The sequence below is a fragment of the Ursus arctos genome, unplaced genomic scaffold (assembly GCF_023065955.2).
Source record: "Ursus arctos isolate Adak ecotype North America unplaced genomic scaffold, UrsArc2.0 scaffold_5, whole genome shotgun sequence".
Classification (NCBI taxonomy): Eukaryota; Metazoa; Chordata; class Mammalia; order Carnivora; family Ursidae; genus Ursus; species Ursus arctos.
The window spans coordinates 21,832,010-21,859,227 of record NW_026623067.1 but is presented as its reverse complement, the minus strand read 5'-3'; the positions used below and the strand labels follow the sequence as shown (position 1 = coordinate 21,859,227).

At 38.2% G+C, this 27,218-nt stretch overlaps 1 long non-coding RNA gene across 1 annotated transcript in view; it reads right to left on the bottom strand.

Annotated features, from left to right (window-relative positions):
• Nucleotides 1-27,218, bottom strand: part of LOC130542779 (uncharacterized) — a 209,943-nt gene that overhangs the window by 135,359 nt on the left and 47,366 nt on the right. The window contains exon 3 of the long non-coding RNA XR_008957578.1: nt 15,696-15,816. This is a non-coding gene — a long non-coding RNA (uncharacterized LOC130542779). The remainder of the gene's footprint in view (nt 1-15,695; nt 15,817-27,218) is intronic.

Here is a 27,218-nt window from a genome sequence, read left to right as displayed (position 1 = left end):
AAAGATTTTATTTATTTATTCGACAGAGAGAGACAGCCAGAGAGAGAGGGAACACAAGCAGGGGGAGTGGGAGAGGAAGAAGCAGGCTCCCAGCGCAGGACTCTGGGATCACGCCCTGAGCTGAAGGCAGATGCTTAACGACTGCACTACCCAGGCGCCCCAGTACTAACCTTTTCCTTACTGCTTCTCCTTTAGCATAACTGAGGCAGCTCAACAAAGAACGAGAGTCTCTAGCTGATAAAAGATGTGTTTTAGGGGTGCCTGGGTGGCACCGTTGGTTAAGCATCCAACTCTTGGTTTCAGCTACAATTGTGATCTTGGGGTCCTGAGATTGAACTCTGGGTGGGGCTCTGTATTTAGCATAGAGTCTGTTTAAGTTTCTCTCTCCCTTCTCCTCTTCAGTGCCTCCTCAGTCCCTCCCCCTCCCACGCACTCTCCCTCTCTAAATTTTTTTTTTTTAAATAACATGTTGTATACAAATTCCTCTTCCTCAGATCTGTTGCTCCCCCTTTTAAATGAAGCCATGTTCCCAGCAAAGAAAACACTCATTGTTACATGGTTCCCTCCTGATTCTCCGGTAAATATACACAATAATAACCCCTTTACTCAAACACTTTCTCGTCTTGTGATGCCGACAGCTGCACACCTCATTATGCTACACAGAGACCTGGACGGTGGGAGTTTATATGGGCACTAAATTTTAAGCATTCCACAGTAAACTTTGCCTTATGTCTACATTTTCTATCTATACCCTTTTACATGACAAAGATGAACCACCTTCATTAAAAAAAAAAAAGTAGACACTTAAAAAAATTCTATGTTTAATGGCCTAGGGTACAACTAATAAAAAGCCTGACAATATATAGCTGTCATTCTATAAATCAAATAGATAATAACTATCTTAGAATTTCAGAGAGAAAAGACTACTTAAGGTTAGCACAGGAATTCCTTCAAAATTTTTCAAACTTGCCTTCCTTAAAGATATTTTGCATAATCGATGTCTTAGTCTGGTCTGGATTGTGTTTTTCAACCAAGAGGCAAATTCAAAGAAATTGGACTTTTGGACAAAGTCAAGACCAAGTCATCTGTAATGAAATCCTTTCCTTCACATTTGATACGGAGGTATACGCCTTGGGCTATATACAAGGAGTCAGAATGTCCACATATTGCTTCAGAAGTTCTAACTGTATGTTTAGGGGCATTTTTCTGTATGCCTAACATTGCATGTCACTATTTTTTAAGATGAACTTAATATACCAGTCTAATAATTATTGTGGGAAACACAAAGGCAAAATTATCTATTGCAAATTTCAAGTCAGATCTGATCAGTCACTTTTATAATCAGAGATGGCTTACGAGACAAAAATCTGGTCTTGCCAGTCTCAGGCCACCTTCTTCACCTTCCACCAACCCTGCCTCCCCACCCTGAACTTCACTAAAGGAGTGGGGTGGAAATACTGGAGTTATATGTACCTAGTTCTTATTAAAATGTTTTACCTAAGATGTTCTTCTAAATATATTCCTTAGTTCATTCAGTAAAGTTTAAATGCTAACTTAATCAGCTAAACACGGAGTATACAATGAGGAATTCAGCAAATACAGCTTATAGTTTAATCAGGAAGACAAATCTTAGTGGAAGAGATAGATAATTAAAAATTGTGAAAATACTTCAAAAGAAAGGCAAAAACATGCAATCAGAGAGAAGCATGGGAGAATGTATTCAGATGTGGGTCAAGATGGTTTCTCTTTGGAAGACACTCTGATGGAGAGGTCAAGAATGAGGAAGAGTGACACACAAGAAAAGAGTCGGAGATACCAGTGTGGATGAAGCGACAGGCTGTAGAGAGTCTGGAGGGAAAGGGAGTCCTCTCTTCCCAACAGGCCAGGAGGTTCCGGCGAAGTAGGCTGGGGTCAGGGAAGGCTTCGGACGCCATGTACTGATGGATTTACTGCAACTTCGCTTGCAGAGTGAGTTTAATATGTAGAAACTCATGGACTACTCTTTCTCTTCCTTGTTTCATTGAAACACTCAGTATCGGTTTCAAACTGTCCTTGAAAGTTCAAGATTCCTGGGCATATTTCCTAAAACCCTGTATTCCCCAACCAGTAGCCGATTTCACTGATTCGCCAAAGCCTCTCCCGGTTTCTTCATTCAGTCTGGCTCAGATTATACCTGTCCCACGTCACCTCCTTTGCATTCTTGGGAAGAGTTCACTCGATGAAGTGTCATGTGCTAAAATGAAAACAACTGATAACAACCCTATCTATGCATTACTCTATCCACTGAGTATTTCGACTTAGTGATGCTTCTGAAAGTGCCAACATAAAAAAAAAAGGAGAAATTTGAGAATTTCAACAAACTGTCTAGAGACATAAAGGTGAGAGTGTGAGCACAGTTTGACCTTATCAAATTATGTATGTGGCCAACTACTATCCCCAGAGGTGTATGACCAGTGACATTTAAGCAAAGCGCATCTTAAGCAGAATATATTGCCTAAGTAACACTTTTTCTGGAAATAGGAATCAAATATTTTAGGCCTAGGGATTAGGAACAAATGTCTTTTAGTTTTATTTCTTCTCCAAGGCAAATATATTAACATAAGTAAAAAAGTAAAATAGTAAAGTACCTAAAGTATTTCAATTGCTCAGGACACAGGATGAGAGTCCAGGGAAAAAAAATCTTTCTCAAAATGCACTATGCCCAAAAGTTGCCTAATATGTGGTTAGTATAAGAAAACATTACTGAGTTGTCAACCCTCATGAGATCCTAAGAGGTATTATTGGGAATTCTTAGCAACATTACTATTTTAAAAAGTACAGAGAAATGGAATGACTTACTTTATGATTTACTGAGGTAATAAAGCTATCAGAAAGGAATTCCCTTATTGTTCCAAAACCAAATATATTTATTTCTCTATCAATATTTTCCTTCCATTCTGGACACAAGTGTCATTTTTTTCCCTTTTCAAATATTTTTTTCAGTTATTTATTCCTCTACCCTATTATTAATTTCTTCTATACGGCCCCTCTTTCCCTCACATCTCTTTCCAGCAAATTCCTCATGTCCTACTGACGCTGTAATCCCATGCAACTGAAATCTCCATCATTCCGCTGAAATCGCTCTACTTGGCACGCTCTCATTCAGTGGAATGGATTTACGTACCCCCTGCGTGCTAACTCCAGACTCGAACGCCCAACGGCTTACCTGGGAAGTCCATTCAGTATTAAATAAGTAGCTCCAGCTTAAAATGTTAAAAAGAATCCTTATGGAAAAAACAGAAGACTTTCACTGTACTGTGCCCCTAAAACTAGGTTAACAAAAAAAAAAAAAAAAAAGAAGAATGAAACCACAATTTCACCAATTTCCTTTGGTGCCAATGATGGACATCAGGATTTACAAACACTGGGATATAATGGAACGCAAAATTTCATTTCCATTACGATATTCGTAGACTCAAATAAAACATATTAAAATTTTAAAATAATACTTAAAATACATCAATAGCTCTAACTTACATTTCTGTAACTATGAAGTATTTGTTTCTGTCCTCCCTTTAAAAGTGAGATGAAGCTGTTTCTAGTACACGCATAAATACATATTTGTATATGTATGTACATATAACTTTTTCTTATATGTGTTCCTATGTTTGTATTATATATTTAATAATTTTAATAATCATATGCACATGCACACACAAAGCAAATCAAGATAATTGGTATTAGAAAACAAAATGACCTTCGTAAAGAGGATAATAGGAAGTATTAGTGTACTTAACATGATGAAGATTTGAATGGATTCATTACTATCAGTCAGGGGACTATTGGTCATAAATCAGAGTTTAAGGAACCATCATAAAAACAAAATATTTGACGTACTCGATCCACACACATGCTCAGTATTTTTTCTCTATAATCCTACTGGCATACATATACAATGACAAACAATCATATCTACAAAAACCAAGAACACACTATACATGCTAAGCGGAATTCTAAGATGAACCCCAAGAAGATAGGCTCTTGTATAACCTCCTTTCTCATCACTTGCTCCTAGCCAATAGACTATGGCAAAGGTGATGAAATAGTCACTTTCCTAGTTATGTCATATGGCAAAGGTCATGGACGGTCAGTATCATAATTACATCATATTAAATAGGACTCCGTCTGCCGAGTGCAGCAGGAGCTGCTGTGCTGTCAGAGGCACTGCGAGCCGGCCGTACACCCCACAGCCAGCAGCTGCAGGGGCAGCTGGTTGTGCAGACTAGACCCTGGCCGATCAACCGCAAGTCAGGAAGAACTCAGTCCTCCAACTCCAAGAAACTGAATTCTAAAACTAACCCTAGAGCTTGAAAGGGACCCTGAGCCTCAGGGAGGAATGTAGCCCAGCCAATGCTAGAAAGCAGTCTTAGGAGATGCAGGGAAGAGGACCCAGATTAGCTGGGTCCAAAATGTGATAGTAAACATTTGTTAAATTGCTAAATGCATGGTAATTTATAACCAGCAATAAAAAACTAATGCAATATATATAAGCTTTCTGCAGTGTTCCATAAACAATACTTCAAGTTCTTCCCTGTGTCATTATGTTTTTAAATAAGCTTCTAATTTGTAATAAAATATTCAAACATACAGAAATGTTACACAAACAAGACGAAATTAGGAGACAAACCATGAGAGACTCTTAACTCTAGGAAACAAACTAAGGGTTGCTGGAGGGGATGTGGGTGGGAGGATGGGGTAAGTGGGCGACAGTCATTAAGGAGGGCACGTGATATAATGACTCCTGGGTTTTATATGCAACTGATGAATCACTGAACTCTACCTATGAAACTAATGATACACTCTATTCTTTGAAATTACATAAAATTTTAAAAAAGAAATGTCACACATTACCCTATCATGTTATTACTGTTGCACATACAGGTTGTTTTAAATTTTGCTTTTATAAACAATGCCCCAAAGAATATTCTCAAGTGTAAGTTCTTTTCTAGGCTGTATTAGTTTTGTAAGAGATTTGAAAGAGTAGAAATGCTGTGTCTATTGGCAGGAACACATCAAGGGGATTAACACATTGTCTCAAACTGCCATCCGAAAGAGCTGTACCAATTTATGTGTCTTGTAATAGTGTACGGAAGTTTACAATGTACAACCCCACCAATAAGCTGAAAAATATATACATAAATGTATATGTATCATAAATGTATATGGACATAATTATATTAATATCATTTATTGCATAGAAATGCACAAGAGGGGTTAACACTAAATTTCTTTTCTTTGATCATTCTTAGCCCTGAACAAATATTTGATATGTTATTTGGTTGATACTTATTTTATCTTCTAAAGTATATTTTTTTATTCTAAAATGTATCTTACTTCTAGAGCTGTTCGGCAAAAAAAGCAAAGTACAGAGATCTCCATAAACTCCCTGTCCCCACACGTGCATACCCTCCCCCCTTATCAACATCCTCACCACAGTGGGAAGTATATCCATTACTATCAATTAACCTACGTGAGCACATCACAGCCACCCTAAGTCTAGACTTTACTCTAGTGTGTTGAGTTACTAGGGACTCCAGATATATTTAGGACATTCCTCTTTGGTCATATTGTTTGTTTGTTTTTCATTTTCATGCTTTCTTTAATAAACAGTTATTCGACTGTAATGTGTAGTAAATATTTCAATCATTTTTCATGGTTTTATACCTTTGTCTCAACAAGGTCACTATTCAACTTGAAAGTAATTGTTCATAAATATATTTGATAAATGAATGATAGCTATATAAATATTAGGTTTGGGTGTTCTCATTTTTTTTAATGCTTCTGGACTGTTTGTGGAGAGTGGGAGAAGTTTTTAATCTTTGAATTTTTAAAATCTGATTTTTTTCTTCCCGGAGATAATTTTGAACTTTTTCTCCATTGATTTTATATATATATGTATACATGTATTTTGTGTATATGCATATGTGTAATTATATATATTTATGTATATGTAATTTGTACCTATTAATTTTAATAATTTCTTAAATTTCAACATTAGTCTTATGCTCCCTTTATTATATGCTTTAGAATTCTGACAAGTCCCCCTTTCCTCTTTTTTTCATAGTATTAGCTCTTTGCTATTTTATCCTTTCAGAAAAACTTCAGAATTATTTCATTAAAATCAAATTAAAGTGGAATTGAGATTTTGGTTGAGATTACATTATTTTGCCAATATGCGTGGTAACTGTTCTTTGTTTAAAATAGAGGTCTTTTACTGGGGCGCCCGGGTGGCACAGCGATTAAGCGTCTGCCTTCGGCTCAGGGCGTGATCCCGGCGTTGTGGGATCGAGCCCCACATCAGGCTCCTCTGCTGTGAGCCTGCTTCTTCCTCTCCCACTCCCCCTGCTTGTGTTCCCTCTCTCATTGGCTGTCTCTATCTCTGTCGAATAAATAAATAAAATCTTTAAAAAAAAATAAAATAGAGGTCTTTTACTAAATTGAGCAATTTCCTTTGATTTCATGTTTTCTAAAATGTTTTATGGGACAGTGACTGGAATGTCATTTTCAGCATCTTTTGAGATTTGACAGAATTTTAATAGAACTATAGGTGTGGAATAATTTATTAAATAAAACAAAGTGACTTCTTCTCTATCACAGGATATTTCAAACTTGGTCTGACCTGCCATAGAGAATACTGGAGGGGCTTCAAGGGCCACCGTGTGAGTAAAGAAAAATCAGGAGAGGGGGTACTTAGCTGATATTAGCTCTAGATAGATCCAGAGAACTGTACCCCTGAAACAAATAATACATTATATGTTAATAATGAAAAAAAAATGTACCAGGTTAACATAAGATACTAGTTATAAGGAAACCTGGGTGCAGGGATACATAGAAACTGTACTAATACTTTTTAAAAAATAAATCTAAAACTTCTAAAATAAAAAATACTCTTTAATGGGTAAAAATAAATAAGATAAATCAATCCTATCAAAGTAAACTCAAAAAAACAAAAAAAAACAAAAAAAACCCCAGAATGTTGTGTTTGGTCGCCTGGGTGGCCCAGGCATTCAGCAAAATGAGAGCAAAGTACAAAGATGTCCATAAATTCCCTGTCCCCACACATGCCTGTGTTTTATGATTTGTTTGTTCCAAGAAGTGAACTTAAGTTATTAGTTCGGTTATTTGTTGCCAACTTCTTAAAATGAATTCTGTAACTTTTAAAGTTATTGTCGAGATGGAAACAATCTACCTAAAACGAGAATTTCCTATCGCCTTAAAGTTGGAAGGGACTAGTTGATGTTTCAGCAGTGATTTCAGAAAAATATGCCTTTAAAAAATTCAAGGTATTATTAAAATAAAAGTATTAAAATATATTGACAGATTTATTGTATTATATAGTTTAGGTCCCTCAAATTACCCATTGGACATTTAAAAATACGAATATAAAACCAGATATTCAATTCTCCTGTCTGCTTTTTAAAATCCCTGTTTTCACTCTTATTATACTAATTTTTATTCTCTTCCACACAGCAAAGGGAACGAGAGTAAAAAGACAACATCTAGAATGAAAGAAAATATCTGCAAACCATATATTCGATATGGGATTAATCTCCAAAACACAGAAGGAAATCCTACAATCATACAATCAGTAACAAGTCGCACTTGTAACCCAATTAAAAAATTGGCCAAAGACTTAATAGTCATTTTTTCAAAGAAGACATACAAATAGCAGACACATATATGAAAAAATGCTCAACACTGCTAATAATCAGAGAAATGCAAATCAAAACCACAATGAAATATCGTTTGCCCAGCAGGCAGGCTGTTATTTAAAAAAAAAAAAAATGTTGGCAAGGATGTAGAGAAAATGGAATTGTCGTGCCCCGTTAGTGGGAACACAAAGCATACAGCCTTTATGGAAACAGTATGCAAGTTCCTCAAAAAACTAAAATTAGAACTCCTCTATGACATAGCAAACCCATTTCTGGGTGTATATACAAAAGAACGGAATCAGGATCTCAAAAAGATTTGGGGGCTCCCATGTTTGTTGCAGCACTATTCACAGTAGCCAAGATGCGGAAACATCTAAATGTCTACTGACAGATGAATGGATAAATATAATATGATACGGATTCTAGTATAAGATGGGGACCCATAAAGATCCTACAACCCCCTCCTCCCATAGACACACTCAAATTGCTGCTGCATATAGACCACCACCAAAAAAAAAAGTCAAAACTAGCAGTTATTCCTGCCCATCAGGTTAATAAGAAAAAAAAAAAAAAAACATACATCAAAGCAGGTAGGAGAGGCTAAAACACAACCTTGCCATCAACTCCACTCTTAGCACAGTGACCTACAATGATGAAGGAACTCAACTTGGAGCTTCACCAGAGGAATGAAAGGTTTGATTTCAGGGTCAGGCACCCCAACTTTTAAGACCTACACTGAGAAACAAGTGCCCAAATCATCTAGCTTTGAAAACCAATGGGGCTCACATCATGAGCTCCCCCGGCTGTAGGGAACGGAGACATGGCTCTTCAAGGGCCTCACACTCACTTTCACACGCCCTAGAACCAAGATAAGCAGCAGCTGAGTAAGAGGCAACCAAATGTGTAACTTTACGTTCAAGAGGCTTGTTTGCTTATCTTAAAGCAACAGAGAGGCAGGCATCTAACGTAACACACATCTAGGGGCCTCCTGGCACGCTCTCCAGGGCACAGCAAGAGGCAACAGACCCAGGAGCCCAGTTTTTCTATGAAAGAGGTCTGTTAAACTTATCTTCATAGCTGCGGCCAAAGGGGCAGGCTTCTGATTAAACACACAACTAAAGGCTGCCTATAATCCTTTCCAGAGATCTCAGATGGGCAGGGGCTATCTTTACACTCTCCTTGCGCCATGCTCCAGAACTCCAGGGCCTCCTGGAAGGGAGCATTTATATGCGTCTGGCTCCTTCCTCTGTATTAGTCTAGTGTGCTCTAGAAACCTCTTCATCACCTGGGTCTGGTGGCCAGGGGCTGATGCTTGTGGTCCCGTAGCCCCGTAGTATATATATTTGCATATTATTAAAGCTGATGTGGGAGGTTCTGGCATTCATTAAGCCCGAATCACAGTGCTGAATGTACTGTATGGTGACTAACCTATCATAAAAAAATTTCTTTAAAAAAAAGGTGCTGAATGAGATCCCTCGTTTGTGACAGAGACAGGTCTTGGCACACCTTATACTACTGGGAGCCATTAACAAGAAAGTAAAGTTGGTCAGACAGACGCAAAGTTGTGAAAGTCAACAGTTATGGGGTGTGCTTGAATGATAAAGTTTGTCTTCCGCATGAGGCCCCTCCTTCACCTGTGGGAGAGGTAAGACAGAAACGACACAGAGAGTCAACGAAAATGAAGAAACGGTGGACTAGGGTCCAAATGAAAGAAAAAGGTGAAACAGAAAAAAATCTGTAACAAAACAGATAGAAGTGATTTACCTGATAAAACATTCAAAATAATGTTCATAAACATGCGTATTGTACTCAGGAAAAGCCTACACTAACACACACATCAGCAATGAGAGAAAACGTACGTATTAAATATATACTAATGGTAGTAGATAATAACTTATGAAATTAGCATGGAGGTTAAAAGATTAGAAAAGATACAAGTTATGAGATGAGTAAAAATTAGAAAAAATAACTATAACAACTACAATCATTACTTAACTGATATACAAGATAAAGGATGTAAAATATACCTAAAACCTAAAAACATGATAGGAAACCTAAGACATGATAGAAAAACCTAAAACATGATAGAAAAAAAAAGTAAAAATGTCGAGTTTTGAATGCATCCATGTCATCAGGATAAAATAGACAATTACACATTTAAGTAGTTCTATGTAAGTCTTAAGGGAAAACACAAAGCAAAAACCTTACATGTATTTATAACATAGTCACACTGCACGGGATGTCCACTAAAATATCATGATGGTTCCACATTCAAAATCCATCCACTGTCTGCATGGCCACCATTCTTTCCCCAGCAGCCCACAACCTGTCCTGAATTATAATACTCATTTCCTACCCACTCATCCTGATTTTACTTTCTCTCAGCTGCCAGAATAATTCTTTCAGATCTAAAGTCAGATCAAGTCACCTCCTTGTTTAAAATTCTCCACTACTTCTCTTTTCCCATCAGTCAATGTCAAAGACCTTCTAGTGACATCTAAGGTCTCACATGATAAAAATGTACAATTCTGTGATTCATCTCATTCATGTCACTTATTCCATTCTAGCCACCCTGGCCTCCTTGATGTACCTTGAGTATGACAGACAAGTCCCTATTTAAGCCCTTATACTGACAGCCCCTGGTGGTCTTGAATACTCCTCCCAGGGAGCTAATTCCTTCACCTCCTTCATTTTGGGCCCTGACCATGAGAAGTACCACTGCTTAGGGGAAGGTTAAGTGGCAGAGAAAGCCTTAACCTATGGGACCCACGCTCCCTACCCTCATAGACTCCTCCCACTAGGCTGGCGAGCACTAAGTAAAATTCAGGACCACTATTGAGGGAACAAATATGGCGAGAGGCTCCCTCTGATGTGCAGACACATCTCCATGGTCTCAAGCCAGGGGTGGAGCAGAAACACAGAACAAAGTTCTCTGTCAAAGCAACAACCGTCATGATCACAAGAAAACACCAGAGGAACCCTCTCAGGGGCAGAACCCTCTTTTTCCTTTCCCTTGCTGCTTTATGTCTTCACCTGCTGCCCTCAGGAAGACAAGGTGCTTTAAGGATATTGTCGGTAGAGGACAAGGATCCATGCAAGGCTTCAGCTTCAGCATCTCCTCTCCCGGGAGCTGGTCCCCTCTTCCAGGCTTGCGCCCCCCGGGAAGCTTTCTCCAGGGTCCAGCTCTGCCCACAGTATTATTACTCAATACCTACTATGGGTCATAACCTTGTAAGTAGATGCGAACTCCTCTTTTACCTGCCGTAGCAATGAGTTCTTCAATTTCCTGTTAGGTCTAACATTTAGTCTTTAGCAATTTGCTAGAAATTTTAGCTGATTTTCCCCCCTCATATATTCCTCTCTGCTCTACTGTAGGTACTGTCTCTCTGAAGTTGCCTGTCTTTCAGTCTCAGGTTAGTTGTTTGTCCCTGCCACATGCCCTCACTGAAGGGTTCAAGGAAAATTTTGACTTTGCAGCTTATCTGGCCTTTTTTTCTTTTGTGTTCTTTTGGTCAGGGTGAGACCGATGCTCTTCCCAGCCCTCTATAAGCTGGACTGATAGAAAAAATAAAAGGCCAAATGAGATCCTAACAATTTGTTACGCCCCATGGTACAATTCCTGAAACCTCTCTGTAGGACAAAATACTATATTCCTGTACTACTAAGTGGGTTTAACGTTCTTCATTTTTATGCAAATTTATGAAAAAGATAACACATATTCAGCTTAATGAATCACCTTTTCCGTATTAATCAAAGTCACTTTTTTGGGGGGTATGAGATCATGAGCTTCTGCATAGATTTTTCCAGTTTTTCTTTTTTTCTAATTTCCTGGGTTTTCAGTAATGTCAATTGTGCGCTTATCTATTTTAGGTCAACCATTTCCTATTTTTTATTCTATGCTATTGGTTTTCCTCTTTTTCCAGCACAAAAGCATTTTTATGCCCCAGCTTTATTCCCCAAGCAGCCCTGAGCTCTCTTCGAGCTACCACAGAGGCTGACCTTCAATTTATCCCTGAGAGTAACTAAAGCTGAGGTTCCCGGCTTTCCTCAGTGGGAAACAGCAGAAGCTGCTCTGTGGCCTCAAAATTGTTTGTCTTCAACAGTCATGTTATTCTGCAGTAAACCATCGCACATACCCTGCATCTTACATGATACAGAATAGTCCTCATTCATTGTAAGTTCTTAAAAATATAGAAAAGGAGAAAGAAAATACTTTTAAAAAAATCCCTCTTTCAGATCAAGATACAGATTGAAAATAGTGTCTGGATACGTCAGGTTTTCTTTCCAGTATATGGATTTTTCTTACACAGATCATTTTGTGCAGCTCGAATAGTACTTACAGTCTCAAAAGTGTAAGAATCACTTGCACGGTATTATACTCAGCCTCACATAACTATCACCCCCAGTGATTTAGTGACAGCTACAGAAGGTTATCAATATATATTTATTTGTGTTTACTATGCGGAGCTTGAAAATGCAATTTCTGCACATTTGCATTATAGGATTCAACTCCAATCAGTAAGACTTACTCTCTGGCCGGTTGGATATATACGAAATTCACATATATTTCTGGAGGCAAATCAATGAATATACACTGAAGGGCAATGTGTGGGGGAGGAGGAGGAGGACTTCTAGCTCCTCATTATAGAAGGAAAGCATGCCTGCATCCATTCTAGCTTTGTCTCTGTTGCCTGAGGTCATGTAATCTAGAAAGATTTAGATAACCCCATACATCAAAGATCCCCAAGCCAAGGTACGTGAGCCCCCCCCCCAAACAGATCTTATTTAACTCTTACAAATGAATTACAGAAGATCACATCTAAAAATTGGTCAATATACAGAAGATTAGAACCTACCAATACATTTAAAGGAATCTTTATCATCCAAAGATCTGTAAATCCCTTTAAAAAATAAACAGGTGGATCTGGCCTATCTCAGTGGGACACGGCTACGTGTGTAGAAGATTTTTTTCCACTTTTGAAACACAAAGTACGGTGTAGCACAGTTGTAAGAGCTGATTCCCCTGGAAACTATATCCCTGCACTCTTGGAATTCTGTTCAACCTCTTAGTTTGTTCCCTTCAAGAATCAAGCAGGAACTGGTTACAAGGGAGAGCTATCCTGTGTTTTGATATTGAATTTTACGCTCTTGCTTTCTACACAGCCATAAACTGATACAATGGCTTTGTACTCCATGCCTTGTATTGGCTCAGCTTTTTGTCTTTATACAATGTTCACAGTAAGGGGAAACCAAAGGTGGAATCTGTCATATTTTCCAGTAGGAGTTAGAGGGCACAAACATTGTCATGTCTTTTCCTGTTCTTTTTTTTTTTTGTAAAAGCAACTATCTCTATGAACACATTCTGCATGAATGACGCAGAGAAGATAATTCTGTTGAAAAATAATGTAAAAAGTACAGTTTTCAATGAAAGAGTTGTGCTTATGTAATGAGACAGTTAACTGAATGCACACAATGGTGAAAATCTGAGGACAGTTTTCAGTTTCTGAAGATTGTCTATGCTTTTGGTCTTTCAAGATTATTTAGGCGTGAATGTCCCAGGCACGAATGACACATGAGAATCTCAAGTCTTGCATCATGTTCAAAAGACTCATCCGCCATTTTAAGCTTGCTTGGAGTCGGCCATAATTGCAGATGTGCCAAAAAGAGAAAAGGGGCACAGGTGCTCCGCTGCCAGGGTGCCCCAACGTGAGGCTGAGGCTCTACCCCAGGGGACAGCACTGTGGTCAAATAAGCTCGCGTGGGCAATAACTAATCATCAGCCCAAGTCATCCTCCTGTGTTCACCCTTCTTCTCACGTGTTCACCCTTACACTTCACAGTGCCACCTCCGAAGCCTACCTGGCCCCATTTTTTATTTTATTTCTTTCTTCACTATCAGTATATGGGATTATTGACCTTGATCCATCCCCACCTATCTCAATGATATTAACTGTTTTGTATCATCATTTGAAGAAACCAAATAAGAGCATCATTTAACATCATACTAGGACGTGAAATGCACTTACTATTCAACTTGAAAGAAAAATAATGTATGTATAGATCATTGATGCACAGATATACACATTTATACAATAAATGCATAGCATATATATTGTATACATAATATACATTGTACGTGCCTTGTATAATAAAATATACAGTATAAACATTTACTATATATATGATGCATACTATATAAAATTTTTATACTGTACATACATTATACAGTTCTATCTATCTACGTATTGAAGAAACTGTCAAACCAATTTTGCCAACCACTCTAGGCTCCATATCTTTCTAAAGACATGGTTATTTTTTCTAACATGGTATTTTTTTGTATTAAGTTACCTCTTAGAGGTAACTTCTATTGCCTTTCCAAAGATGGTTATTCAAAACCACCTTACTTTGCAAATATATGCATTAACTGATATATGAGATAACAGAGGCTCTAACAGAAATAATTATTTACTTACAAGAGAATGACAATCATTTTCCCATCACCACACAGTAGGGAGTATAGGAGCTTACATCACATCTAAAATGTAAGAACCGTATATTGATATATATATATATATATATATATGACAAACAAATACACCATGTAATTTTACGGAGAAACCTATCAAGATTTTGAGGAGAAAAATATCAAGTTCCTTTAAAAGCACAATGTAAGCTTTGTGGATTTATTTTTAGTTTTAAAAGCCTCCATTTAAGCTCCACAATTCACCGGTCACTGTGTAAAGTTTCAGGTAGGCAGTGATTAATGTTTTGTCCCTGCCCTCAAAGAGCACTTATTCTGGTGGGGAAAAAGCTGACATTAAAACATAATTACAATTCGGTTTCAAGAGCGACAGAGAAAAGGGTCAGAGAGACTGAGTTTAACAACTCTGAAGGAGTCAAGGAAAATTTACAAAAGGGATAAAACTTGTGCTGAGAAGTGGAAGGGGATTTTGAAGTCCCCCGTCAGAAAAAGCAGAAGAGATCTATGCAAATAAATGAAAGGAGGTTTGAGAGAGCAAGGCTACAACAGTCAAGAGCTTGTTCGTTTATATGACTGAAGGGATGGAAAAAGTTGCAGAAACTTGTTAAAGCCTCTAAAAAAATCACAGTAAAATCACGGTGGTGATGTTGGGCACCCTTTGTAATAATTTTAAAGTTTATATGTACAAAATTTTGATTTTTTATATCATTTGATGTGGCATTCGGTTAGACAGTCTATACCAAGTGAGGAAATAGCTCTTTAAATTGCTAAAATTTTTATTTAGAAATGTTCTTGAATTCTAAAGTGTCTATGAAGACGATCATACGAATTTTCTCATCCTTACCCATCTATTGTAAACTGTATTAACAGATACCTAAAGATTCAGATAATTCCTAATACACTCCCAAGATAATAATAAATGACCAATTACTCTATTTCAAAGGAGCATAGAATGAAAGGATTTTTGTTCACGTTCACAAAGTTTAACCTTTTTATCTTTCTACCGGGTTTGTCTGATCCTGGTAAAGAGGGATGAAGGCAACTTGGAAGCAGACCGTCTAACCCCAGCTCAGGCAACGAATACCTTGTGAATCAGAAAGGAATCTGCCAGAGAAATTCTCTCCAGATTCCTGACTCACCAACACCTAAGTGAAAATACATGGCGGCTTAAAACCATTAAATCCTGGGCTCGTTTGTTCTCTACAACAGACAGCAAAACACCAATTCATCTCTATACACTTTATGTTCTTGACAAATAAATCAGGGGCTCCTATCAAGTTATGTCCCTTAGCACCAATTCATAATCCATTCGGCAACGCTGCCACCATATACCACCACCTGGCTCTGGGGTTGCACGAAAGCGAGGATCTAGTTGACCACCTTGTAAGTTTTTCTGTGTTGCTGGTACATCCTGTTTCCAGCTCTCTGCTGAGTTAATATTACTGAAGTAGGAGCTCATCCTTTCAATTGTCTTTTCAAATTAATATGTAGAAAATATCATATTGAAAAGTATGAAGTACTCACAACTCATTTGCTCCCTTCCTTAAGGTTCATCCTGAAATAAGGAATTTCCTTCGTTTTTGAAGGTGGGCCACAAGACTGGTCTTCTTTTCTGTTGAATGAGGGAAAGGGGACGCATACAGACCTAAGGAAGTCAAAAGAAGGAAACAGAGGACTTTATATTAAAAAATTGTAGATTTTTATCTGCTACCTCTCAGTCTCTGCCTCTATCTCTCTACAGATTTATAATCTTTGTCATAAATATCTATATATGCTACATAACTACAAGGAGTTGGTATAGAAATCAAAAACTTTAAATGCATATTTTACTATATATATATGAAAAATTAAGCATCTTTAAATATAACAGGAGTAATATTCACCCAGGACATCATGGATGGATCTCCAGAGTATAATGCTGAGCCAAATAAGTCAAACACCTTATGATTTCACTCATATGTGGAAGGTAAGAAACAAAATACATGAACAAAGGGGGAAAAAAAGTCAGACCAAGAAGCCGAGTCTTAACTATAGAGAACTAACAGATGGTTACCAGAGGGAAGGGAGGTGAGTGGGTGAAATAGGTGAAGGGGATTAAGAGTATACTTTCTGTGATAAGCACTGAGTAATAAATATACAGAACTGTTGAACCACTATATTGTACACCTGAAACTAATATAATACTGTATGCTAACTATATTGCAATTAAAATTTTAAAAATGAAAGCCAAAACAGACCAAAACAGATGGAGAGACTGAGTGGGAGACTTTAACATACCTTTCCAAAAAATGGGTATTATGCAGCTCATGATATTAATGATGCCTCTACTGAGAACCCCTGATATCTATCTACATATTTTTTGTAAGTATCTACATCTGTGCCTCTCTATTTGACATCTGCAGGACCCTCTGGGGCATCTCCTCACACTGTCCTATTCAGTGGTTAAGGTTAATGGAAGTCTACAGAAACCCAATAAAAGAAGGATCCGATCCCTCAGGAAAAAGGTTTAGGTAAACTAAGCCAGAAAGCCTATTGGATTGGTCAAAATGATGGCTGAAAGCAAAGCAGTTGTTCATAGTGTATCGTGGAAAGGAGAATACATTATTGCCTTGAGACCAGTGGCAGAAAAAAAAAAAAAAAAAAAAAAGGACGATAACAGCTATGTATATGTTCTACTTCCCTATGTCTTCTCCATTTTTTATTAATATATGTTCCCTTTTGACTCATGTTTCAGTTTACTAAGCTGTAATTGGCATATAACACTGTTAGTTCAAACTGTACAATTTAAAAAATGTATAGACTGCAAAATCATTATGACGATAAGTTAACACCCCTCACCTCACATGGTTGCATTTTTTTTCCTTGTGTTGGTAATTCTTAAGATCTACTTGTAGCATCTTTCAAATATACAATACAGTACTGTTAACTGTAGTCACCATGACATATATTCCATCCCCACTAGTCATCCATCTTAAAACTAGAGGTTCTCACCCTTTGACCACTTTCATCCATTCCCTTCCCTTCCCCTGTTAAGTGCTGTTTTATAATGGGAGTTTTGCTGGTGGTTAACTTCGTAATTTAGTTCGTGGTGAGGACCTCAAGACTGCACAGCAAGGACTCTGTCAACATCTTAAAGCAGAAGATACTGGAGGCTGCCATTTTGGGGGAAGTTTGACATGTGGACTAAAGTTCACATTTCCCATCATGTTTTCCAGATGGCCATGGCTTTAAGACTAATTTCTCACAAAGTCAAAGGCAGCCACAAAGTCACGAGGGACACACAAGGAGTGTTCTGAAAGAGCAAAGGAATTATGATCTTTGCTCCATTCCTTTTTTAGCTACTTTGAAGATGAACATCGAGTCTGGAACTCAAACAATCTTTGAACCATGAAAGACAGCCTTGTGCTAAAGATGGCTTAACAGAGGCATTGGAAAACCTTTTCTCTAGAGGGCTACAGAATACATTTTTTAAACTTTGTAGTCCACAGAGTCTCTGTTGAATATACCCTCTGGTTGCCGTGGGAAAATCATCACAGACAATATATAAGGCAATGGAGGTGGCTGTGTACCAATAAAGGTATTTACAAAAGCAGCTGGCAATCTGGGTTTGGCCCCAACACCATGGATCATCAATATCCAGCCCAGCACCAAGAAAAAAGGATCCAGGTTTGTTTTGTTTCGTTTTTTGTTTTTAAAAAGTATTTTATTTGACAGAGAGAGAACATAAGCAGGGGAGGGGCAGAGGGAGAAGCAGACTCCCCGCTGAGCACGGAGCCCGATGTGGGACTCAAACCCAGCACCCAGGGATCCTGACCTGAGTTTAAGGCAGATGCTAACTGACTGAGCCACCCAGGTGCTCCCAAAAGGATCTGGATTTTGAGGCACCAAGGAGCACCTTACTATCCTAGGCTACTTCCCTCCAATCTTACATATACATGCTGATCTTAAGATATAGGGTTTTGTTCTTTTGTGGGTTGTTGGTTTTTTTTTTTGGGGGGGGGGGTTCATTTCTTGCTTCCTATGCAGCTACAGAGAGAAAGAGAAACACAAGGGGAACTTTCTGGGCAACAGGTGTTCGTGTCGAAGCTCTTGCTTGCCTAGAGCAGGAGGAGGAAGAAGAGGAAGAGGAAAAGCCCAAGAGGTGCCTCCTTCCTCTTTGTTCCTACTTGAACTCCTTTTTCCCCCCTTTTAAATTCAGTGTAGTTAACATACAGTGTTATTTTAGTGTTATTTTAATATCCAGTGTTATTTTGGTACCAGGCGTACGGTATCATCATTCAATACTTCCTTGTATTGGTGCTCATGAAGAAGTACTTGAGAACCATGTGTGGGTAGCATTTCTCGGAACGATATACTCAATTTGTGGCATAATGTGGTATCTGTGGCACCTCCAGGCTTTAAGCATATTTAATAAATCCAATCATCCTCTTCCTCACTCCACGAGGTACACAGATTACCATCTAAAACCACCACCTCTAAATTGACATTAGCTATATAGTAACGGAATACTTGCGAGGCGCGTTTCATGTTACAGAGGGTTTTCTTTTCTGATACTCTAAATTATTCTATTACTTCACCCATTTGTTCCCAGATTAACCAAAAATGTGTAGATGAAGACTGTGGTGGATACATAATATTTGGGTAGACCCCCAATCTACCCACCTCAAATAAATTTCACACCGAGTCCTTACGGAGGTAAAACTAAAAGATTCAGGATCATTTGGAAACTGAACTGTAGTGGTATCAGGTGCTACCACGGGCCCTTCTCTATTTTTCATTTGCCCCTGTGAAAAAGGATTAGTAAGCGCAATACACATATATCTCTCCAATATGCCAAAAAAGAAAAAAAAAAAGATTTAGACCCACAGGCTTATGTAGTTTGAATGCTTACTAATGGTTATTACGTACTGTGTATTAACTCAGCCAAAACAAAGGAGAATTCACCAGCTCCTACCACCAACACACACAACAAAGCAACTGTGGAACTCCTGCGGGAAGTGCAAAGCTGTCAGGACTCCCTTTCTCTGCCTCTCATCCCAGCTCCCATCTGCCTACCCTTATTTTCTTTTGCTGAAGAGGTCTTCTCGCCTTGTGGCAGAGAACAGCTGTACTGGGAGCTGTGCATGCGCATTTTTAGAGCCTTGGATCACTGGGGAAAAAGAAATCCACGCTCCCCCTAGAGTCAGCAGTGAACAGCAGAATGAGGGAGTGGCCCGGGTGCCGAGGCACCCCAACTGACAGACTATGAATCATGGTCAACCCCACTTAGGAAGGTTTTTGTTCCTGGTCTGAATCACACAGCTCTGGGGACAGAAGCCAAGCCCAGAAGAAAAGACACAGGGTCATTGTTATAGGCTAAGCAGGAGCTTCCCCTAATTATGTATGGTGAAGTCCTAACACCCAGTCCCTCAAAATAGAACTAGATTCGGAGATAGATCTTTAAAGCAGCAATTAAGTTCAAATGAAGTCTTTCAAGTGGGCTCTACCCCAGTATGGCCGGTATCTTCATAAGAAGAGTAAATTAGGACACAGACATCTCTCTGTGCAAAGAGAAGGGCATATGAAGACACGGAAAAGATTGCCACGAAAGAGGTCTCAGAGGCAACCCATATCCCAAAAGCCTGATTTTGGGCTTCTAGCTTCGAAACTGTGAGGAAATCACCCTCTGTTGTATAAGCCACCCAGTCTGCTCCAGCAAACTAATGCCAACTTTCGAAGCAGGAAATATGCTCCCACTAGAACCAACACACCTTTCATGGTAAGAACTATCAATAGTTACCCCAACAGACACCTGTTAAGAGAGTAGTCAAGTAATCTATAAACATAGAAACAATAACTCACCCTAAGGAATCATAACTTTGGACTGACTTATCCCACAATACAGCTGCCTTTCTCTATTATTCACTTACGTACACGTTGTGTATTTTGTTAATTTTGTTCATAAATATACTCATGTTTAGAACAACTTGGTACCTAGTAATTTTGCACAGTGTTTTATTAATCATCCTAACTCCAAATAAGTTTAGTGAACGTCTGGACCTAAAGAGTTTGTCTGGCAATGTCTCTGCACATCTACCCTTTTACTCGACTCACGGAAACCATCAGCTGTCATATTCAACGTCCTTTCTATTCATTCTCATGAAAAACAACACGTATCGATAGGAGTTATGTGACTAGAGAGCACATATACTGTGTGTTTTCAAGAATAGTTTTTATTTAACCAAGGCCAAGGCACCACGTGATAAAGAGAAAAGCTTTAAATCACATTAGAGTATTAAAAAAAAAATGCAGACAATAGATCTTGCTTGGTGTTTTGTTTCAAAAAACTTTATACCACTCAATAAAAACTTATTTCACAGGGATATGAATGTAATTTTTTTTCTTTTGCTGTTACAATGAATCCATTCAGATGATTATTTTAAATCCTCCTAGCAAAAAAGTCCACAACATTGTCTTTTCCCTGATGAAGATACAGATGAGCGGAAAACAAGTACCTTTGGGTGGAAGAAAAAAAAAAAAAAAGACCTCTAACTCTAAATAGGGAATTGTTTTTCCTCTCTTGACTTAATATTCAAAATCCCAGAAATATATTGAATCTGTGAACAACCAATTTCAAATGGCACCTGGAGCAATGAATGCTTCTTTAAAAACATATTTCAGGATTATAACGAAAATAATTTATGTTCAATACAGTCCTACTCGTGACCAACTTATTTATACTGTTTAGAGTGTTTAATTTTTCTCTGCTACAAGATTTTATAATTTTGGGAAAATTGAGTGCAAGCAACATCTTTTTTATCTCAAAGATTCTTCTCTCAAAAATCTTCACCTGTGTCAATACACATATATGTCCTTGTTGCCACCTTTGTATTCTAATGGGCTCCCAGAAGCAATCTTCCCTACTTAAGATCACGTTTTCCTGATGTAAGGCCCATGTAAACATCGATACAATTACCTATCATCCATATTTGATAACCCTACAGATTTCAATTCATAAAGATCAAACTCCATTATATTTTTCATTATTTTTTTAAGATGTCAACAAAAATTTAGTGAGAGAAGAGATCATCTTCCTACTTTGTTTTTGGTTTTTTTTGTTTTTTTAAAGATTTTATTTATTTATTTGACAGAGATAGAGACAGCCAGCGAGAGAGGGAACACAAGCAGGGGGAGTGGAAGAGGAAGAAGCAGGCTCATAGCGGAGGAGCCTGATGTGGGGCTCGATCCCATAATGCCAGGATCACACCCTGAGCCGAAGGCAGACCCTTAACAGCTGTGCCACCCAGGCGCCCCCATCTTCCTACTTTGAATATTATATTCAAACTGCTGTAACTTTAAACAATGAAAATACTTGCCCAGATGTGCCCAGATGGGCTGATAGTATATTATGGAGAAAAATACTTCTTACTCCTGAGAAACAAAGTATATCAAGGGAAACAAGTGGTTGTAGCATTTTATCTAATTTTTTTTCCCCTTTAACTTAGGCATAAACATGGCACAAAGCCTTGTTTTGAAAGGCAGAGAGCACCTCAAGGAAAATTATTGATCGCACCTTGGAGACCAAGTAGAAAAGTTTTGTGTTATCTTTTTTTATGGCACTGAATGTTAGGACCCAGCTCAGCCTGCCTCTAGACCGGCAAGGCAGGTGAAATTAAATCAGAGTTTTAAGCTCCATTTTGATCTAATCTGTTCGTGTAGCTAAAACCTCAAAGTTCCATCATGCCAAATATGCCATCTTAACCAATTTGTTTCCTTATCTTCCCTTTGACATTTTATCATGTGACAGACCAAGAAACAAGACTGATTTCCCTTGGAGAGTTTAATTCACATCTGGTATCTTTTAGAAAGCTTTCCTGACAGGAATAGCCATCATAATATGAAATCACTCACTTTTAATAACATCTTTAAATATCACATGATTTACATGCACACAAATTAAAGTTCTGGAAAGAGTATGTCAAAGTGGCTTCAATACTGACAGACCTGAATTCCTTCCCCAGACTGAAAGAGAAATTCTGTGACCTGAGACACTGTCAACTCTGTTTACAGCACATGGACAGACAGCTGATGGCCCCTGGGAAAATGTACCTAGTACAACAGCTCTGTGGACTTCTCTCCAAGGAGAATTGAAGCAACTGGGACTTACTGAAGGAAATTCCCATGGGGAAGTTTAGGAAAAGTAGACCCAGTGAGGCACAGCTGGCCAACTGTATCCACTCCACCACTTCCTCTGTAAAGTATCTTCATGGTAACAGAAGATGCCACACTTTTCTTTCATTTTTGCAATTGTGGAAAATGTTTCAAGCTTATTGGGGAGATAGTTGAATAGAGAGGCTACATTCTGCTATTTCCTCAAATCCACAAAACCCATTTCAGGCATTCCTGAGAACTCCTTCACCCCAACCCCACTCTATGCTCATCACACCTAGCGGGGAGGACTGCACATAGGAAACTCAGCCAGCTATTTCCAGAGGTTTAAGAATCCAGACATGTGAGGGCTTATGGGTAATTGATTGGAACCCATTTTACTAGGCTCGGGTTGGGCTCTAAGTCCCATTAGTCACCCTATTTGATAGAAAAGACAGATAAACAACATTTACCGTGTAGCTGACCCCTCATGGCATCATTTCCTTAGACACTGGGGTTCTCTGACTTACTTAGGTCCTGGTGAATTTATTGCTAATGGAAAATTAGAACAGAGTATGCTAAAAAAAATTATATAAAGAAAACAGATACCTCTCACATTTATTTTATGTCTGAAATGGAGGACAGAATAGTCAGAGGCTTAATTTCCAGTTATGGATCCTTCACATTCTGTGAAGCCTTCAGTCACATTTCTTAACCTTCCTGTACCGCCCTTTCTTCTGTAAAAGATACTTAAGAATTTTACCCACCTCACAGACTTATGTTGGAATGAGATTTGATGTGGAACTTCCTTAATGCAGTCTCTAGCACATGCTAAAAACCTGAAGAATTATTACTTACTAGGATTTGCAGCAGATACCGTGAATATTAATTTGCATGCTGTGGTCTATACTTAGGGATTTGGGGTGCATTTTTGAGCACCCTGGCCTCTGGCTTTCTTGTGTTATTGTGTAACAAAGTGTGGCCACCAGCCCTGAACATTATAGGGAAGACAAAAGCCATTGCTGATCTTCTGACGTAATAAAGAGACCAAGGATAGAAAGTACTTCCTCTGTAATAACAGAATGTGTCGGGGTGTTTCAGGTAAGGAACCTTGCCCAGCGTGCACAATAACTGAATGCAGTCACCTTCTCTGAAAGTAACATGTTAATTAAGGGTAATATTTACTTCTGAGTTCCTCAGAATGGACTTAGAATGTACATTCCTCCCAGATTAGTGAATCTTCCAGGGTCTATGTGTATTTTAAGCTGACCTTATCAGAAACTTAAAAACAACAAATTTTATGTCCAGTAAGAGACCTGGGGAAGCCTTATTTGCAGCCACCTTGACCGTTTCTCATGGTATGTGGGTGGCCGATGAATCTACAGGTTCTGTTTCAGACCAAATATTTTAACCAGGGAACACAAGTGAGAAAGGAATAGAGTTTGGGAAGGAAATCTGCTAAGGTACTTGAGGTTAGGATTTCAACCCGTGAATGTTAAGGGGGACATAATCAGCCCATACGGTTTTGACACTAAAAATTCAATGTCTTTAACAGATACAAAACTATTCAATTCATTTGCTTCTTCCTCAATTTATATCTTTCAATAATGTTGCCATTACATCTAATTTGTTTGGGTACAAACAACTTTGTATTATTTTATTATTGTTTTTAAGTTGGTAAGATGTGCATTGGTAGCTCGTCTTTCATTCCTGCTATTGATTTCTCATCTGATTTTTTCCTTGATCACTTTAGCTAAGAATTTAATAAACTTATTGATCTCATGACTAAACCATCTTTGGGCTTTGTCAATTTTCTCTACTGTTTGCCTGTTTTTCTCTTATGGTCCTCCACTCATCTTATTTTTTTAATGATTTTTTATTATATTATGTTAGTCACCATACAGTACATCCCCGGTTTCCGATGTAAAGTCTGATGATTCATTAGTTGCGTATAACACCTAGGGCACCATGCAATATGTGCCCTCCTTACTACCCATCACCGGCCTATCCCATTCCCCCACCCCCCTCCCCTCTGAGGCCCTCAGTTTGTTTCTCAGAGTCCATAGTCTCTCATGCTTCATTCCCCCTTCTGATTACCCCCCTTTCTTTATCCCTTTCTTCCCCTACCGATCATCCTAGTTCTTATGTTCCATAGATGAGAGAAATTATATGATAGTTGTCTTTCTCTTCTTGACTTATTTCACTTAGCATAATCTCCTCCAGTGCCGTCCATGTTGCAGCAAATGTTGAGAACTCGTTCTTTCTGATTGCTGAGTAATATTCCATTGTATATATGGACCACAGCTTCTTAATCCAGTCATCTGTTGAAGGGCATCTCGGCTCCTTCCACGATTTAGCTATTGTGGACATTGCTGCTATGAACACTGGGGTGCATATGGCCCTTCTCTTCACTATGTCTGTATCTTTGGGGTAAACACCCAGTAGTGCAATGGCTGGGTCATAGGGTAGCTCAATTTTTAACTTTTTAAGGGACCTCCACACGGTTTTCCAGAGTGGCTGTACCAACTTACATTCCCACCAACAATGTAGGAGGGATCCCCTTTCTCCACATCCTCTCCAACAATTGTTGTTTCTTGCCTTGTCTATTTTTGCCACTCATCTATAATATTTGTTTTGTGGACATGCTTAAGCTTTGTGTCAATGCAAAACTTCTAGCTTCTTCAAGGAGTGATTTTAAACCCTTTTTCTTTTCTATTACAAGCATATAATGCTATCAAGAGCCATCTGAACACTTTAGCTGTAACTAATTCACGTTGATATAATTTATTTTCCTTCTTACTCAACTGGAAATTTTTTTCTGATTTTCTTTGATTCTTTAACCAACATGCTACATGAAGCATCTCCTTATCCTTTATAATTTTAGTTTTACTAATACCAAGGGTAGAGTACTCTGTTCTCAGTTCATATAATATCATGGCCAAATTTTCTCACTTAACTCTGCATTTATATTAATGGAGTTATGGAGGAATTCCAAATCATTTCAGAATAAACAAAGTGTTATTGATTTCTATTTAAAATATGTCATCCATCTCACACATGGATTGCCTTTTGATACATAACTTATTCACTGAAATCTCAGTACAATTCTGTAACGTTGCTATTAGTTTTAAATTACTAAAATCCTTCCACTGCACTTTAGGACTTAGTCCAGTTTACTTTAAAACTCCAATCTCAAATTTTATGTAAAGCTTTCTTTCAATTTACTCCCTACCGCAGAAGGACGTCTTCCATTTGGCATGGTAAGAAGGAAGTTTTTGAGGATAAAGAGGGAAAATAGAGTTATGTCCTTACATGACTCAGTGTGGTTAACAGTTTGCCTCATCCCCCAACACTAATCCCTATTTGGTTTGGCTGTTTCAATTAACCTCGTTCTTGGGCTGTGGGATTCATGGAGCTGCCATGTTATGCCCTACCTCACTAATGAACACATTGCTCTGAATCAGTTCACTTGGTCATTAAGTTTTTTTCCCCAAGTAGAGACACTATGTTGGGCTATTCTGTGTCTATAGTTACCCTATATTCTATCGATGCACATTGTTCATTGCATCCCATTACAAGGCCACCTCCTCAATACTGTTGCCTCACACTTGAGGCACAGCTAACATTGCCCTTGACCATTTTTGGGAATCCTTATTTTTAATCTTTACGGAATAGAGACTTTTTCACATATTCCTGCAGGATAGTCACTGACTAGTCTATGAAAGACCACAACTCCATCATCTATGGGGCCCCAGGCTTTAAAAGTGATTTTTTGGGAACCTGAATGCCTCACCTCTATTATGCAGTAAAGAATTAATTATAGCGTTATTCTTCAAAGGGCATACCTAGCACTTGTATCGAGTAGGGGAAGAGGTAAATGAGCATCGGTACAGATGGCTCTCACACTGCTTATTACGCCTTGGAGAGAAGAAGTTGGCCCCAAGTGCTGGCAGGTATCTGAAGTTTAAGGTCTTGGTATTTTTGTGACATGTCAAAAGCACAGCACTTAAACAGACACTCACAGTTGGGTCTTTCAGCAGCTCTGCCCTATTTCCTAATACCTCATCAGTTACAGTTGACGATGGAGCAGAAACAATAGCAGATTACTAGAACTTCCAGCCAAGAAGAGTCTGATAAAATACTGAGAACATCGGACATGTCCAAACATAAGAAAAAAATCCATGTGTCAGTTAATAGATGAACCATTAGATATATTAACACCGACACTGACACCTCAACATTTTGTCTGCAATCTCCCATTTTACACACAAATGGAACCTATTTCTAAGAAACACTTTGTGTTTTACCGTGCTCTTGAGAGGACTGTGACTGTAACCCTTGCAACTCAGTAGAATGTGCTATTCTAAAAAATAATGTTTCCTAAACCAATAATTGAGGTTTCCCAAAATCACTTTGCGAAAAGGAATTTAAAAAAAAAATCTAGTTGAAGCCAAACTTAATATGATATTTCTGGTACTTTCGCTTTTAGCTATGTGTGGAACATACTTATTCAAGCCTTCCTGGCATGTTTTTCCCTAAGCACTAAACCTCTCTGTACTTCAAACACATTTTAAAGGAAAAAAAATGCTAATTTTGAACTATTTTAATTCAATTCACATGTCCCTTTATCCTTATTCTCATCTTCCTCCATGTTTAACAAAATTCAACATGTTTTTATTATAAAAAATACTTTAAAATTGGGGATAGAAGAGACATGTCAATCCATAGTTAAGAGTATTTAGGACAAGCCCACAGCTAACATTGCCCTTGACTATAAAGAGCTAAAAGGTTTTCCTCTAAGCTCAACAAACTAAGGGTGCATATTCTGACTATCCTTACTCAACACATTACCCAAAGTCCTAGCCAGAGCAATCAGACAAGGAAAAAAAAAGCATCCAAATTTCATGAACTGATCTTATA